We start from the raw sequence: 16,543 nt of genomic DNA, 5'->3' as shown, positions 1-16,543 counted from the left end.
TTAGGGTGATGCCCTAGGTTTATTGCCTTGTTGATGACTGTGGTATGGTGAACTAGGTAAAAAGCCTTTCGGAAATCAATAAAAGAGAGAGAGTGTGTGTGTGTGTGTGTGTGTGTGTGTGTGTGTGTGTGTGTGTGTGTGTGTGTGTGTGTGTGTGTGTGTGTGTGTGTGTGTGTATTTCTTGCAATGTGTGTGTGTGTGTGTGTGTGTGTGTGTATTTATTTCTTGCAATGTGTGTGTGTGTGTGTGTGTGTGTGTAATAATAATAATAAATGGTTTATTCATTTGTAGGCAGCCACAAGGCTGAAAATACACAAAAATACCATACAATGAGTTTCATGTGATGAGTAATGGGGGAAATGGGGAAGGAGTGTGTGTGTGTGTGTGTGTGTGTGTGTGTGTGTGTGTTGGGGTGGAGGGGTCATGTGATCATGGAGGTGTTAATGACCCTCACAAGCGTCGGTATCGCACTAAGCCGATATCTGTCCGTGCGAGTTTTGACCGGGACGAGAATATTGTGGTGTCTTGTGGGTCTAGGGGGGGGGGAGTAGATCTCTATGACGGGGGTTGTGGAGGAGGGACTTGCCGAATTTGGTTAGGTTTGTCTGGTATCGGTCCTGTAGGGTGGGCATATTCAGCAGGGTGAGTGCATGCTCGTAGTTAGTGTAAGAACTGCCCAGAATCTGTCTGCAAGCACGGCTTTGCACTCTCAATAATTGGCGTTGCTGGGTCTTGTTGATGGAGGAAGCCCAAGCAGGAGAGGCATAGAGGAGTCTGGGGAGGATGAAGGTGGTGTACAGGTTCTTGAGCGACCTTTGGGGGGCTCCCAGTGCCTTCATGTGCCTCAGAATGAAAAGTTTGTAGGAAGCCGCCCTGATGATGGTGGCGACGTGCTTGCCCCAGCTCAGCTTGCTGTCCAGGGTGACTCCAAGTCGTTTGGTGGAGTCAACCACCTGCAGCTGGTGAGGGCCAACCTCCAGGGCTGACGGTGGGATGGCAGTGGTGGAGGTGTGAAAATGCATCACCACCGTCTTGTTGGTGTTGATGGTGACGTGTTATCTTGCGTCCAGCTTTGCAGGCGGTCCAGAATGTGTTGTAGAGGCGTGTAGTCAGGGGCTGTGTTGTTGATGGAGATGCCCACTGTAGAATCATCCACGTACTTCCAGCGATGAGGGGCGTCTAACAGTGCATTGTTGATCAGAATAAGGAAGCAAAGAGGACCCATGCGCGTCCCTTGTGGCACCCCAGCAGAGAGGGGCTGGAGGGTGGAGGTGCAGCCCTGATGACGCACAGCTTGGTGCCGGTGCGTCAGGAAGTCCGCCAGCCAGGATGTCAGGTGGGAGGGCAGGCCGATGTTTATGGCCTTGGTGATGGCAGTGGTGTGGTCAACCAGGTCGAAGGCTTTCCGAAAGTCAATAAAGGCGAGGGCAGAGGAAGTTTTTCTGGTGTGTGTGTGTGTGTGTGTGTGTGTGTGTGTGTGTGTTGCAATGTGTGTATATTTATTTATTTATTGCAATGTGTGTGTGTGTGTGTGTGTGTGTGTGTGTGTGTGTGTGTGTGTGTTGCAATGTGTGTGTATTTATTTATTTATTGCAATGTGTGTGTGTGTGTGTGTGTGTGTGTGTGTGTGTGTGTGTGTATTTCTTCCAATGTGTGTATTTATTTATTTATTGCAATGTGTGTGTGTGTGTGTGTGTGTGTGTGTGTGTGTGTGTGTGTGTGTGTGTGTGTGTGTATTTCTTCCAGTGTGTGTATTTATTTATTTATTGCAATGTGCATGTGTGTGGGTGTGGGTGTGGGTGCGTGTGGGTGTCTTTCTTGCAAAAATGCAATTTTTGGCAGACGGAATCACGTTCCCCTTGCATCCAGCTCACGCCCCCAGAAACAACTTAGCTCGTCAGAGTTATCAGTTATGTGTTCCAGCTCTGTGTTATAATATGACAGACATCAGTAACATCAGTAGAAACATCTCAACTGTTGAAAATAAAGTAACACAGCCCGAGGAGCAAGGGACGATGTTCCGTCAGTGTTCCCAGATAACTTAGCTCGTCACAGTTATCAGTTATGTGTTCCAGCTCTGTGTTATAATATGACAGACATCAGTAACATCAGTAGAAACATCTCAACTGTTGAAAATAAAGTAACACGGCCCGAGGAGCAAGGGACGATGTTCCGTCAGTGTTCCCAGATAACTTAGCTCGTCACAGTTATCAGTTATGTGTTCCAGCTCTGTGTTATAATGTGTCAGACATCAGTAACATCAGTAGAAACATCTCAACTGTTGAAAATATGTGTGTTCTCACGAAATAATTAACATATATTTGATAAAACTGTGTAAATAAAGGTTAAGTAATGACGTCACGAGCTGGCAATACCTGGCCTGGCTGAGCGCGCGCTGTGATGGTCCTAATTTCCCGTGGAGACGAGGTGTTCCAGACTTGGCGAATATGCCCCCGGGGTTGTGGGCATTGCGGAGGGCACCAGGCGGAGCTGGGGGTGGGAGGGGGGGGGGGGAGAGTGTTGGGGGTTAGTGTCATTGGTGGCGGTACTGTGAACACTGCGAGAAGGGGAATCAGGTTCCACATGGTTTTATTTTGTGGTACGTACGTTGATCAGTCTGGAGAGATGGACCGCTTGAGGGAGCTGATGCATTCCTCATTTCTTGGACGGGGTCATGCGGTGGGTCAGACGACTGGTCCGGCGGCTTTACGGCCCCCTCCCCTGGGGTCTCATCAATAGCGTTTTCCATTAGACACAAAACCCGGAACCAGGTTCGGCTTTAAACCCAGACCCAGGTCCGGGTTTTCGCGCCGTAAATGGAACGCATTTAGGCGGATATGTAAACAAACATTCTTCTTCTTTTTTTTACCTGTCCTCCTCCTCTCGGGCGTCTCTCCTGTTTATTCACACACTTTTCTATCAATTGTGCTGTGTAGCTTAATTTTTCTTCACTGCAATACACTATCACACTTTACTTTTCAGTTTGTTGCTGGAATAACTTACTGACATTGCTTATCCGTGCACTTATTCAAGCATTTGTGCCCTTTTTTCCCAGCGCTGCATCTCCATCCAACACGTACCATGCGACTGCCCCGTTATCCTCCTCTAGCCTCTTAGCCTACTCCTCCCTGATGCTACTAATAACTCCCTTCTCTTAGTTGCTGCATTCTACCATTAGGTGTTCCACTGATTCTTTCTCCCCTGTCCTACAGTTACAGTTCTGGTTTCCTCCGTCCCTGTTCCTGTCATTTTCCTCCAGGGTTCTCGTTCTTGCTTTAAACATTAGCTTGCTCCCCCAGTCTCCTACATGCCAGTCTACTCCCGCTAGCTTCTGTGTCCTGCTGTACCATCTTAATGTCGACTCTTTTACTCTAAAATTCATAGGCCCAGCCTAGGCAGATGGCACACCACCTGTTCATCTTCCCTATCAGACTGATGGATAAATGGGTTTTCCGGGAAAGCAAACTCTTTTAACTTAGACATTAGATACTTGCCTGTGTCCCAGGGTAATAGGTTCTCACTTGACGCAGGCTTAAGGGCCAGAGACAAATAAGCTAAAAACTAGAGACCTCAGGACTAGTAAGGTTTCAACCGTCCTCACAGATAGAGTAAAAGTCCTTCATGAAGACTGCATCGATGTGCAGCAATGTCCAACGGTTAGGCGAGCATACCCTTTAAATCCAGAGACACACACTGATCTATGTTTTGCATTACTCAACCCTGAAGTCGCTGAGAAAAATTATACCGAAAATGATAACTCGTAGCGGAGAGGTGACTGCTACTCATGACACATTAAATAATGTTCGTTCTACACCAGCAATAAACAGCTGATGCACAGGCCCTACCTTCTCAGGTTACTCCCAAACTTTCAGAGCCACCTCGGCATAGATAAAGCTTTCGCTCTTCGACGGTACAAGAGTTGCCTAATGTAGTGTCAAAACTAATACGATATAAAACAGGAATAATGTATAAGGATGAAAATGCAATGATTGAGCGGAAATATGACGAAATAAACCACAGATTGATTTGACTCTTTCGTTGTACGACTCAATGACACAACAGGAGTCCCCAACACGTGCTGGCCAAAGTTTCACACCAACATACTGTCTATATAATAGCCCTCCCAGACAGATACTATAGTACTGTTTAGCCTCACAGAAGATGTTTTAGCTGCATTATATAAAGCACGGAATGTAACTGCTTCTTTAGCTTGAAATGTTATTCAAATGTCACCTGAGTATCCAGCTGTAAAAGCAATAAAATACACACTCTTTAATTTTGAAAATTATTTCAGTTCATTGTTGCATCATCTAAGAATAGTTTTAGGCTATGTGATGACTACTAATCAAAACAAGCTGCATGCTTCTATGAGTTATAAAAAAAAGAGAAATATATTTTTTTTTAAGGATCCTTGTCTAATATCTTATTTGGTACCGCGACCCAGGCTCAAGTTGATGCTATTCATGGAAAAATAGAGTACTAGAGTCATTAACTGATAAAATTTTATATAGTTAAATGTTTATTATGGAAAACTCAACATCATTAAGTAATATGCATGCCATGCAATCTGCCTTTAATAGGCTATATTCAGCTGTAGATGTATTGAACCAAGTTGTGCGCTAATTTTCTATAGACTTTGGCATTAGTAAGAGAAAAAAGCTCCTACAAGCATTGTTGTATTTTGACTTAGCATTGAGACACATAAGACCAGGTATACAAGATTTATATTTGAGTCTGCAGGCTCCCCTGCAAACATACATAACTCCAACCATTATGTGAGACAAACAGTTGTTCAGTACATTAAAGGAAGCCTAGGCTCGGCCTCCAGGTCTTTTGTGCCTTGCAGTTCTTGATTTTTTAGCTTTATATAGGGATGTAATAACTGTCCTCCAGGACAACGGCTTTGCACGATTCTCGTAATTTCTGTCTCACCAAACCTTTGCGAGGAGATCCGCCTGACACCTTTGATGTCTTTCGAATCGACTCCCTTCCATTTTCTGTGCAGAATAGCACTTACTTTCTTATGTATAGTGTTGATTCACGATATATTGCCTTCATGATAATCGGAAAATATATTTTCTGCTTTCTAGTATGGAACACAGTAACAAGAATAACCATATGTTAGTTTGTCCTCCCACAGGCCCCGTCTATGAGGCTAGTCACGCAGCCTCTTGTGAATCGGCTGCTTTCTTGAATCATGAGTCAGTGATCAACCTCTGCCACACAATAGTCTTGAAAACATTTCCCCTATGTTTATAAAAGGTCCTGGCTACTGGACCTGTTCACTTGCCTCCCCCATCACTCTGACACTCACATGCCATACCAATCCTGTAAACAGACATAGTGTCAGCCTGGCGGGTAATGGGATATTGACGCTTCGGCAAGGTTCTCTTCGCAGTGCTGAGTCCATCCCCCTACAGGAGCTAACAGCTGGCTTGCAGCCCCTCAATTCTGTGGTCGAGCCGGAACAGCCCTTCCAATCCGCAATCCATTGGTGGATTGTCTTTGCCATTGTCGTCATCCTGGTTCTTCTGCTGGTGACGTCTGCCGTTGGGTATTCCTATGTCCTGCGGTACGCACAATGCCGCCTCCTTCCAGACTCGAGCCAACTGCAGACATTGCAAGGCGTATCTTCTCCACCAACACCTGTGAGATCTCCGAGGCGAGATCTTCCGGAAGGGGAAGTATGTCGGGAACCAGAAAACGAACAAACAAGAGGAACAGCCATAACAGTACAGAGTAAATATCTGACAGGACAAACATTAACACGTAGGGTGACAGATATACAACTGTGTAAACATCTCATAGGACAAACACTAACAAGGAGGGAAACAACGAGGATAAAGGAAAACAGATACCCAGACTCAGATACATAAAACAGATACCCAGTGGGCGTGGTCAGAAAGTGTGAACAACCATTGAAAAAGACTCTGACCCGTGACGTCAGTCGTGGCGACATGTTATGAGCCAATAATTTAACAGAAAAATCACTGTGGGAGTGTCTTAAGACTGACTCACGAATAGCAGGAGAAGTAAAACAATACAACATAATGAGCGAGCAGATGGGTGTGACAGGAAGTATTGGCCATTGGTTATGTAGAAAATTAAGGCGTGTCAAGGATGTAAGTCCGCCTCAAGCAAAGAAAAATGTGGCCTAGAAATCAGTGGTAAGAGTAGACCGAGCTTGGTTCTCGCCTCAAGCAGACCTGCTACTCACTCAGCCGAGAATGGCTGTTGTGATCTTAATCGTGAGTAGAAATTCGAGAATCTAAGGGAAACCGACTGTATTGTCCTGGAGATTATAATGTAGGGAATGTGAAGTAGGATTGTGAGTGGGACAGGATTGTGATTATTTGTTTGCGATGTAAAACAAAGGTAAAACCACTGGGTGTGGTATAATTTGGTGCTTCCGTGACTTGTAGTAGATTATACTATAGGAATGTGTAGTAGGATTGTGAGGAGAGTACATAATGATTGTGATGTAAGCAGAGAGATACAAACCACTGCTTGTGGAACGACGAGTGTTATTATTATTGGCAACAATTGAGCACATATTGTAGTATTATGTTTAAAGACATGTCGTTTGTCATATGTTTCATCCATTGCTGAATATGCCAGTGTTATGATCGTCTGAGCATAGAATATTGCGTAAGGCAATTACTTTCATTTAATTTTAAATAAATGTATATTTTCTTTTTCCCTTGTTTATCCCCGAACACCAGTCTCCAATAACAACTTAAGCCGGATCACGTTACCAGGGATACGAGACGGTGAGATCCTTTATTGGGTAATTAATGAGTGATAAAAGAGTTGATTTAATACAAGAAAAGAAGGGTCCAAAACTGAGTCAAAGAGCTTTGCCAAACAATTAATAACATTGATCCCTCGGTAGTTCACCGGAATTTTCCTGTTACCTCTCTTAAATATAGTGAACATACGAGCACGGCGCCAGGATGAGGGATAACACCATGAGGAAAAGACTGCATTAAATAACACTGAAATGGTGAGGATCCACTGGGCAGGTAATAATCTCAAGACACCGGGACTGAGACCATCAGGTCCACAAGGCTTGTTAGGTTTCATGGTGCTAATCTGAGCTTCTACTTCATTAACTTGAATAGGATCATCACTCACCCACAACGCTGAGCCTGAAGCGGAGGGATATCTTGGGCTGCATGGACACCTGGCACTCGTAGAGGCCGGAGTCGGTGATGGCGGGCCGGTCCACCTCCAGGTTCCAGAAGGGCGAGCCGGGCAGGTGCAGCGCGCGGAACCTCGTGTCCGTCGTGTACGTGAAGTTACCTGTGGTCATCACGTGCAGGTCCTGGCGCCTGATCCACGACACCTGGGGGGGAGAACACCTGATGTAGTGCGGGAGAAATGTGTGTTTTGTTTTGTTCTTGTAATGGTTGATGAGGTGCCTGGTTTTAATTAAGGGATGAAATTATTAGAGGAATATCAGGAACTTTTGTCTGATTCGTGACACCTGGGAAGGAAGAATACCTGGTTGTGTGTACGAGGGGAGGAATTTTGTTTGAAATGTTTTTTTTTTTTTTTTTTTTGGTTATAAGGGCCGCATTATTATGTGTGTCAGCAGTGTTGGCAAGCCTGTGAACGATGTGTCTCCCTGGTGGAAGTGATCATGCAGGCGTGGGGCGTACAAGTCATCATGCTGGTGTACCGCAGCGGTTCCCAACCTTTTTTCAGGCGACCCCAATCATGCACCTCTAGACATGACTGCGACCCCAGTAGTTTAGTTGTATATGTGTTATTATAACACAATGATTGAAATTTTGAGGTCTTGGCGACCCCAGGAAAAACGCTTGGCGACCTCACTTGAGGTCACGACCCCAGGGATGGGAAAGGGGGGTGTACAGTGATCCCTGCGCCGCCTCAAACAGAGGAATGGTTTATAGCATGGAGTCCTTCGTTTATAGTGAAATATTTAGGCAGTAACAAGCGAGACACTAACGTAGAGGGAAGGCGCCTTGTGTTGCCAACTCTCAGAGAGGTAACGTAGGGAACGCCATTATATTTTAGTATTATTATTTAACTAAGCAATGGAAGAAGTTATTTATTTAATCGCAAACTTCAATAGCAATGCTTATTATTCGATGGAAAGCGACCAAAGTGCCCCAGGTGTCAATGTAACCATTTCGAAAAAACCATCGGGGCATTGTGAGTAAAACAAAGGCGCATCGGTGACGTCACGCCGAGCCCAGAGTGCTGCGGAAAGTGCCGGAGTGAGGGCGTGTCCGTGTGCCGTGCGTGTTGGGGTCCCGGCGGGTGTGTCGCGCGTGTGCCAGGCGGGCGGCGGTGAGCTGAGGCGAGGCGAGGCAAGGATCAGGTAAGAAACGGTGTGGTTGTTCTTGCAGGAAGGGACGCGGCGTATAGACAATGATTGAGAGCAGGATGGAGTGAGCGCCCTGCTGCCTGAAGCCTTGTCCTGCCAGTTTGCTCCTTCCCGTGCGACTATTCTTGATTATTACAGTGATTGTGAGGCTTGTCCATGTTGAGAATCGTCTGGGGAGTGAGTTGAAGGTATTTAAAGGCGTATAATTAGTAATATTTGAAGGAGGTTGTTCCGTGTTGTGATTGGCTGCCGGCCGTGACGTCATCGGTGCCTGGCCGGTGATGTTGACGCCGCGGCGGTGATCGGAGTGTGAGTCGCGCTCTGCCCCGCCCCGACGAGAGGGCCGGGGCGCATAAACCCGAACTGTATTATTGTTCGGCACCATTGGGTTAAAAGTGGTTGAAAAAGGCCGTAGAGTCATGTCATCATACTCAGTATCCATAATGGCCCCAAGACGCAGAAAACGATGCTTAAATAAACATAAGCTTTCACATTATATATGCAATTCTTAGTCTGACTATATAGAATTTCTCTCTCAGCTTAAGTTTTATTATTTCAGGATTTATTCATACACTACTTTTATTCTTTCTCTCTTTATTGTATATATGATTAGTTATGTAAAATGTATTAACAATAAATAACACTCTACTCTCTCCTCTAAATGTTCATCAGTTTTCCTCATGCGGTCAATTTCATCTTAAGCTTAGAAAAACGGGCAAACCTTCTTTATATTTACAAATACCACAGAAATCTGTAACCGACGCTCAAAAATTTTATTTCAATGCATGTACAATACTCCCTATCCTAGTGGCCACTCCCGTGTGACTTAGCATTAGCCACGTTCTGCGCAATATTTTGGGACAAATTTCGCGGTCGTTTTGGTTTTGGGTTTGGTAAGTGGCTCGGTCGTCGTCCCTTACCAAGAGGGCTGCACCTCTGGGTTTTCCTGGCCCTCTTCTTGCGATAGATGTTGGCTGGCATCGAATTTTTCCTCTGCCAGCTCCCTTATTGCAAAGGCCACTTCCAAAGGTCTGCAGTATGCTGTTCAGCTGATTCCCACTTTTCACAGTCTTTATCCCTATCCTAGTGGCCACTCCCGTGTGACTTAGCATTAGCCACGTTCTGCGCAATATTTTGGGACAAATTTCGCGGTCGTTTTGGTTTTGGGTTTGGTAAGTGGCTCGGTCGTCGTCCCTTACCAAGAGGGCTGCACCTCTGGGTTTTCCTGGCCCTCTTCTTGCGATAGATGTTGGCTGGCATCGAATTTTTCCTCTGCCAGCTCCCTTATTGCAAAGGCCACTTCAAAGGTCTGCAGTATGCTGTTCAGCTGATTCCCACTTTTCACAGTCTTTAACCGTCTCACAGCAGTACTGAGGGCTGCCGCAGTGTCACTGTTGGCATATTTTTCGACCACATTTTGGAATGTAGCTACAAACTCGCCAACATCTGGAGACTGGTGCGGATTTTCATCTTGATTCTCGACGTTCACTTCAGGAGGCATTAGCTGGATCTCTGTGCTTTCCTGGGATTCCTGAACAGGAGAAGCACAGGCAGTTTCTTCTTTTTCTAATGTTGGCTCCAACAGTCCTCTAAAAAAGCCTTCGGGTGGAATTTTCTCGTCGCCTACTGCCACTGACGCCAGCCACCGTCTGTTTTCAGTAGTGGCAGTGAAGACTTGGGGCAGGACCGTCATGCTGTAGTCTGCACAGGCAGCTTGATGTTTACACAAGGAACCATTTTCCCCTGCAGTACACTCACAAAATCCAGTCACAAGATCTACGTCGTACTGAAGGGATGGAGTAGACTGGCTCTGGACTCTGTACTTTCCGTTACCTTGGAAAGTAACCATTTCTAGAGGCAGTGTAGCCGTGCTTAATGATTTCACTCTCCGTCTGCCAAGCGCAACGTCCACCAGCCTCTTCTTCATGTAGCTGTCAAAGATTTCGGCCATGAAAATGATCAGCTGCGTTGCGTTGTATGCCTTGCATCTAAAAAACAGAGAGAGAAAGAATAAATAGACAAGTAAGTAATGTTCTGCAAACACTTAAATGTTGATAAGGGGAAGCAACAGAATGCAACAGAATATTAGATTCAGGGGGGAACTTAATTATTAGAAAGGAAAATATGTTGTGTATGTGATTTACTGTAATGGAAACACTTGAATATAATAGGCAGTAATACCCTACTTACAATAATCACGGAAATCAAGAAAATTAAGGACATTGTCATCACTAGTAACGCAGATGAGTTTGTTGATGATGCGAAAATATGTAGAACAAAAAAAAAAAAAGTAATAGAACACAGTCGAGCTTTACGAGAAGGCCTCCAATTGTACAACTAGTCAGTAAAATGGCAGTTTGAGTTTCATGTTGATGTATGGTACTTATATTAATAAAACCAGCCATCACAAATAAGAAAGAAACATCCCTTGGCGCTTACCTATTAAGAACGACTTCCTTAATGATGCACATTGTTGCCTCACAGAAGTTGTTGGTGTGATGTCCACGTAGCACCGCACCTGCCCTGAACGTTATCGCCCACTCGTCACTCCTTTCCATCAGTGAGCCTAGATAGCTGAAATAAGAAAACAAAAATAGTTGTTAGACCTAAATACTGGGTGTTCAGAAGAGCATGGAAACTCACACGACCTTATATTAACTATTTACAATAGGCCAGCAAACATCTATTCAGCTCTTGAAGTCTGTAGTAGTAGTAGTAGTAGTAGTAGTAGTAGTATATAAATGTTATCAATTATTATGATGATTTTGAAAATATTAAAAAAAAAAATGCATTATCTGTACTTATCATCCATATTACGAAATCACTATTGTTATAGATATGATTAACATTATGGCAATATACTGTACCTTCTAAAGTTAGGATACTTCTCCGAAAGAGGATTAGCCTTGAATTTTCCCCATGACGTGAATAAATCGTTCTTCGTTGCTGAATATACGAGGCTTTTCACTATAGTCATAAGTTCCTGGCGATCTTCTTTCTTGATTTCGTGTCTCGAGTCCAATAGCCACCTCCATACTTGTTGTAGAAAATGAAAAATGCAGAGGAACTGTCGAGCTCCAGGCCAGGTTGCTGCTAGGGCTTTCCTCATGGCATCGCAGTTGTCAGTCATGAAAGTCTCCGGCGTGCCCTTCCCATAGAAGGCCTTTTCTGCTACAGCACTCTTAACCATTTCAAAACCTGTAGATAAGAGCAAAGGTGATTAACTTCAGATATATCCAAGTATGCGTCCAGAGCACAAGCCAAGCTTCACAGAAATGACAGTTACCCTAGGTTTCCAACCGACCCTTTGTGTGCGTGTGTGTGTGTGTGTGTGTGAGAGAGAGAGCGAGAGAGAGAGCGGTAGTCTGCACGACGAAGACCATTTCTATGTATTTCTCACACGCACAAGATACCGATTACAAATCCCCAGTCGGAGTTAACAACATTCAGTAAAAGGAAAATTGTCAGACTTACCTTTTTCAGTGTTGCTTCATCTTGGGAAGATGTAAACAGCACTGCCAGTGGAGCAGCACCTGCTGGTCCAGCACAGAAGGAAGGAATAACTGAAGTGTTGAGTTGGTCAACACATCCGTGGCATCCACAAAGATTACTTCTCCAGCTTCCCTAAATTTAATGTGGACTCTCTTCATAAAAGCTGTAACAAGTACTGCAGTAAAACTTCCTTCTGATATGTCCTCCAGTATCGTCACATCTGGGTTATTTGCGGCATACTTTCTGATTGCCTCTGCCATTGATAAGTTCTTCAGGCCACCATGTTCATTCTTCAGCCATTCGTCTCTCATATAACTGATAGCACGAGGCGATGGGTTTATAGCATGATTGGCCTGTCCAAATAAGTCATCACACAGCCCCATTTTTAGGACATGGAATCTTCCAGCCTGATTAGCAGTCATTCCTGAAAATTGAAAATTGAACGTATAGCAGAATGTGTTGTCCATGGTGCTCGCGCAGACATGAATAATGTACCTAGCTATTAAAATATTCCTTAAATCTATGTCACATGCAGTCTGAAGTGTTAAAATATTACACAGTCAATAGTGCAAGTGCACTAAGAGACACAACATAAAATGCTACATCAATCCTGCTTAGAAATTAGTATTTTCAGAACGAAAAACGAAATGAAGTAGTCAGTGAACAATTAGTTACCGTACCTTGCTCAAAATACTTAATAAAAGTCTCCCTCGTTTCCGGAAGTACCCTAAGCTGGTTCAGAGCTTCTGCAGACTGTAGAGAGTGATTGTGCTGTCCCTTCAGTTTTACGAAGCATGGGTGTGTGGCCATCAGTTTGTCCTTCTTTACAGTGTCCTTAGTTATGAACCGAATGACAACGTCCATTGTTACAGGGCACCTACGAACAAGGTTAAGATGAATATCAAGAACAGCATAGATAAGAAATGGGGATGGTAGAAGGAGCTGCCTTGAGTACGAGAGGTTTGCAGTTTCCTTCATATAGTGTGTTAAAAATAACTGATATGTATTTTGAACCGCAGGGCATAGTAAATGTATCCTATTTATAGAACAAATTTTTAACAGGTACTTACCCAGTATATGTTCTCTTCTTTCCCAAGTGGCGAGCAGCACCATGATGACAAATTAGTATTTTATGAAGCAATTTTCTGCAACGGGCAGGATATACATGCTTGACGTTGAAGCAAGTGTTGGTTTTCCCATGTATAGCTCCTTCCAACGCTGGAACTCTTCGTCGGTTTTCACGTTTAAGCGAAAATGCACTAAATCTTCTGTCTCGGTTAGAATGATAGTAGAAAAACCTTCGTCTTCGAAATCGAACACTTCTCTAGGTGTTGCCATGATGAAGTTTAGCCTCTGACTGAGTCCTCTCAGCAGTCACCACCAAACTGTGGCTGACCTGAGTGCACTTGACCTCATGCCGTCACTGCCCCTCCCTTGTTAATCCCTTGAACCATTTCTATACTTCAATCATGTCTCCTCTAACTCTGCGTCTCCATTTAGGATCATTACTGCTTGACCTAAACAGTTTCTTTGGGATAAAGTCATTCTGAATTTCTTTTTTATTTTGAACAAAATTATTATATTCTTGATATAAATTTATAAAACTTCTAGAGAGACTGCTTGAATTAATTTCTATGCGGTCACTTCTGATGACCTCTCCTTGACCGAATCTGCTGTCTGGGGTGTTACCTGAACTGACCTGATCCTGACCTGACCTGACCTGACCTGAACTTGATGTCGTTAAAACTGTTAATAAGGACCTTGATGTAAACATAGCATATAAATATATCTCCACCATTAAATCAACGTTAGTAAAAAACAAGAATTTTGTAGATGGTACAGCTGGCGTATATAAAATTGACTGTAAAGATTGTGACCTTGTTTATATTGGAGAAACTGTTAGAAATTTAGAAACTCGTGTAAAGAACATCTATATGCTTTTCGGACATGTAACCTGAATAATGCTATGTTTAAACATGCTTCAGAAAATAATCACTCTATTAACTGGGACGACAGTCAGCTATTGTATAAATGTAATAACTTTAAGAAACGTAGAATAATAGAGTCTGCATGTATACAAAAGTTTGATAATTTTAATCTTAATGAAGGTAATTTTAAGCTAGACCCTGTAATCCGTTCTTTAGTGCTGACCTCATTACCTCCCTAGGGAACTCAGGTCAACGTGAGGTGGATAGGGGTGGGGGGTAGACAGGACTAGTATGGGAGAATCAGGTAGACGTGACAGAGTAGAGTGTTATTTATTGTTAATACATTTTACATAACTAATCATATATACAATAAAGAGAGAAAGAATAAAAGTAGTGTATGAATAAATCCTGAATGATCATTAAGAAAAGTGCATTTTATATATATATATATATATATATATATATATATATATATATATATATATATATATATATATATATATATATATATATATATATATATATATATATATATATATGCATAGAATAAATAATAAAACTTAAGCTGAGAGAGAGAAATTCTATATAGTCAGACTAAGAATTGCATATATAATGTGAGGGCTTATGTTTATTGCAGCTGAGCATAGAATCTCACAGTTTTCTTAGTTATCCATAAAAGCATCGTTTTCTGCGTCTTGGGCCATTATGGATACTGAGTATGACGACTCTACGGCCTTTTTCAACCACTTTTAACCCAATGGTGCCGAACAATAATACAGTTCGGGTTTATGCGGCCGGGATGCCCACAGGTGTGGTGACCTCGACGGACGTGGGCAGGAAGTAAGGACAGGTGGGACACAGCTGATCCTCCTCCAGGGTTCTGTGGCCGGCACCTGCGGAGGGAGAGGGGGGGAGGGAGTTAGTTTGGTGTGGGAGGCAGCGGTGTGAGGGTGGGGGAGGAGGAGGAAGAATATGGGGTGGGTGGGGAAGATAGGGACTGGGGTAGACAAAAATGTTGGGTGACATCTGTGAGGGGGTAAGACTTTGTGGGGAGGTTTGTGGGATCAGGGAGAAGCTGGGTAGGGGGAGTGTGTTAGGGAGAGGGGAGTAAAGTGGAGAGGCTTCAGAGAGAGAGAGAAACAAAGATAAATAGATAGAAAGAGGCAAAGGAAAATATGAATATGAAATGCGCTCACACACACACACACACACACACACACACACACACACACACACACACTAACGCAATTATGAACGGGCAATGTAATTTGAGGCAGAGAGGATTATGAGGGGAACGGAAACTGAAAGAAAAGGAAATAAAGAAAAAAGGAACGAAAGAAAAATATAGAAAAGAATTAAAACTCGATTAAATGAAGAAAAAAATAAACAACTGGGATGACAAAGAAAGTATATAAAGAACAGCACGACGATAGAGAGACAGACACAGACTGACGAAGAGTAAAGCAGACAGACAAAACAAGAACAAACACACAGACGCAGATAGACAAACATAAACTAAAAGACAAACAGATCGATATGACGGGAAGACAAACAGCCAGGCACACAGACAGGCCAGCACTCAGCGACACCTGACCTGACCCGCCGCCTATCCTCCACCTGTCCGGCGCTCACCTGCAGCCACTAATTACTGAGCTGGCGGCCAGGTAACGCGACTCACCTGAGCTTCATGTTTATTACCGCCGCAACAAACCGCGTCCCATTCAGTCATAGCATACGTCTGGCAATGGCCCGCGATGGTGGACTGATTGTGATGGTGGATTGGTTGGTAGTGGTTGATTGGTTCTCTGATAGGCAGGTGTGCTGGGTTGATCGGATAGACAGGTGTGTATGGCTTGGTGGACAGGCAGGTGTGCACAGGTGGATGTGTGGATCAAAACGATGTATTGGATGGTTACAAGTTGGACGTTTTAGTAGAGATAGATATTTCTCTTCATATCAGAGTTTGATGACGTGACTGTGATCGGCTAATGGTGTGTGTGTGTGTGTGTGTGTGTGTGTGTGTGTGTGTGTGTGCGTGTAATCGGTCATAACCCATAAATATAAAAGTTTATAAGAGTGTGTGTGTGTGTGTCCATCTAACACACACATTTTCCATTGTAATAATGAAGTAGTAATCGTTTCTATAATAACTTCCGGTTTTCCCACAAAAATATGGACAAAAATCATAACTTGTAACAGAACGTGAAGCATTTCGTAATTTTCCTTTCTTTGTATTTGCACAAGAATATTAATCGCCTTTCGCCGCCAGATGTTTACTCGGCAGGAAATCAGCGAAATTAAACTCAAACGAAAATAAAGTGAAAGAGGAGAACTGATTGATAAAAAAGACAAAAAATAATTTTCCACTTTTCTCCTTCTTTCTTTTCTTCTTTCCTGTTCTGCCCTTTTTCATATGCTTTTTCTCTTTTCCTATTCACCTTCTTTTTCTCATTCATCTACATCCCTGTTTTCCTTTCTTCCCTCCCTTCCTCCTCAAGCCTCAGTCGTATCCAAACACAATTCTTACCCAATTTTCCTTTGTCCTTTCCTTCTTTTCTTCCTCCGTGCACTTACCTTTTCACCTTTCTTTCCCCTCTTTATCCCTCTCACCCTTTGTCCCCTCAGCAGCGTCCCCTTCTTTCATAATTCCCTTTTTTCCCCATCCGCCACATAGCTCTCTCTACCCGCTATTCTTTTTCTTTTCTCTTTATTCAGTCCTTCCCATTCTCCTGTTTTTCCCTACTCTTCTTTTTACTCTATTTCCTCCTTT

The 16,543-nt window shown here is 43.5% G+C and overlaps 1 long non-coding RNA gene across 1 annotated transcript; it reads right to left on the bottom strand.

Moving 5' to 3' along the window:
* Window positions 1-9,971: 9,971 nt before the first annotated feature.
* LOC126994366 (uncharacterized) lies at window positions 9,972-11,651 on the bottom strand. The gene is made up of 3 exons (XR_007749051.1): window positions 11,221-11,651; window positions 10,793-10,927; window positions 9,972-10,341 (listed from the first exon to the last, which is right to left on the bottom strand). It is a non-coding gene; the product is annotated as an uncharacterized LOC126994366 (long non-coding RNA).
* Between the last annotated feature and the right edge of the window lie 4,892 nt (window positions 11,652-16,543).

This window comes from Eriocheir sinensis, unplaced genomic scaffold (genome assembly GCF_024679095.1).
Source record: "Eriocheir sinensis breed Jianghai 21 unplaced genomic scaffold, ASM2467909v1 Scaffold781, whole genome shotgun sequence".
NCBI lineage: Eukaryota > Metazoa > Arthropoda > Malacostraca > Decapoda > Varunidae > Eriocheir > Eriocheir sinensis.
Note: the sequence above shows the minus strand (reverse complement) of the source record. Positions and strands in the feature narration are given on the sequence as shown.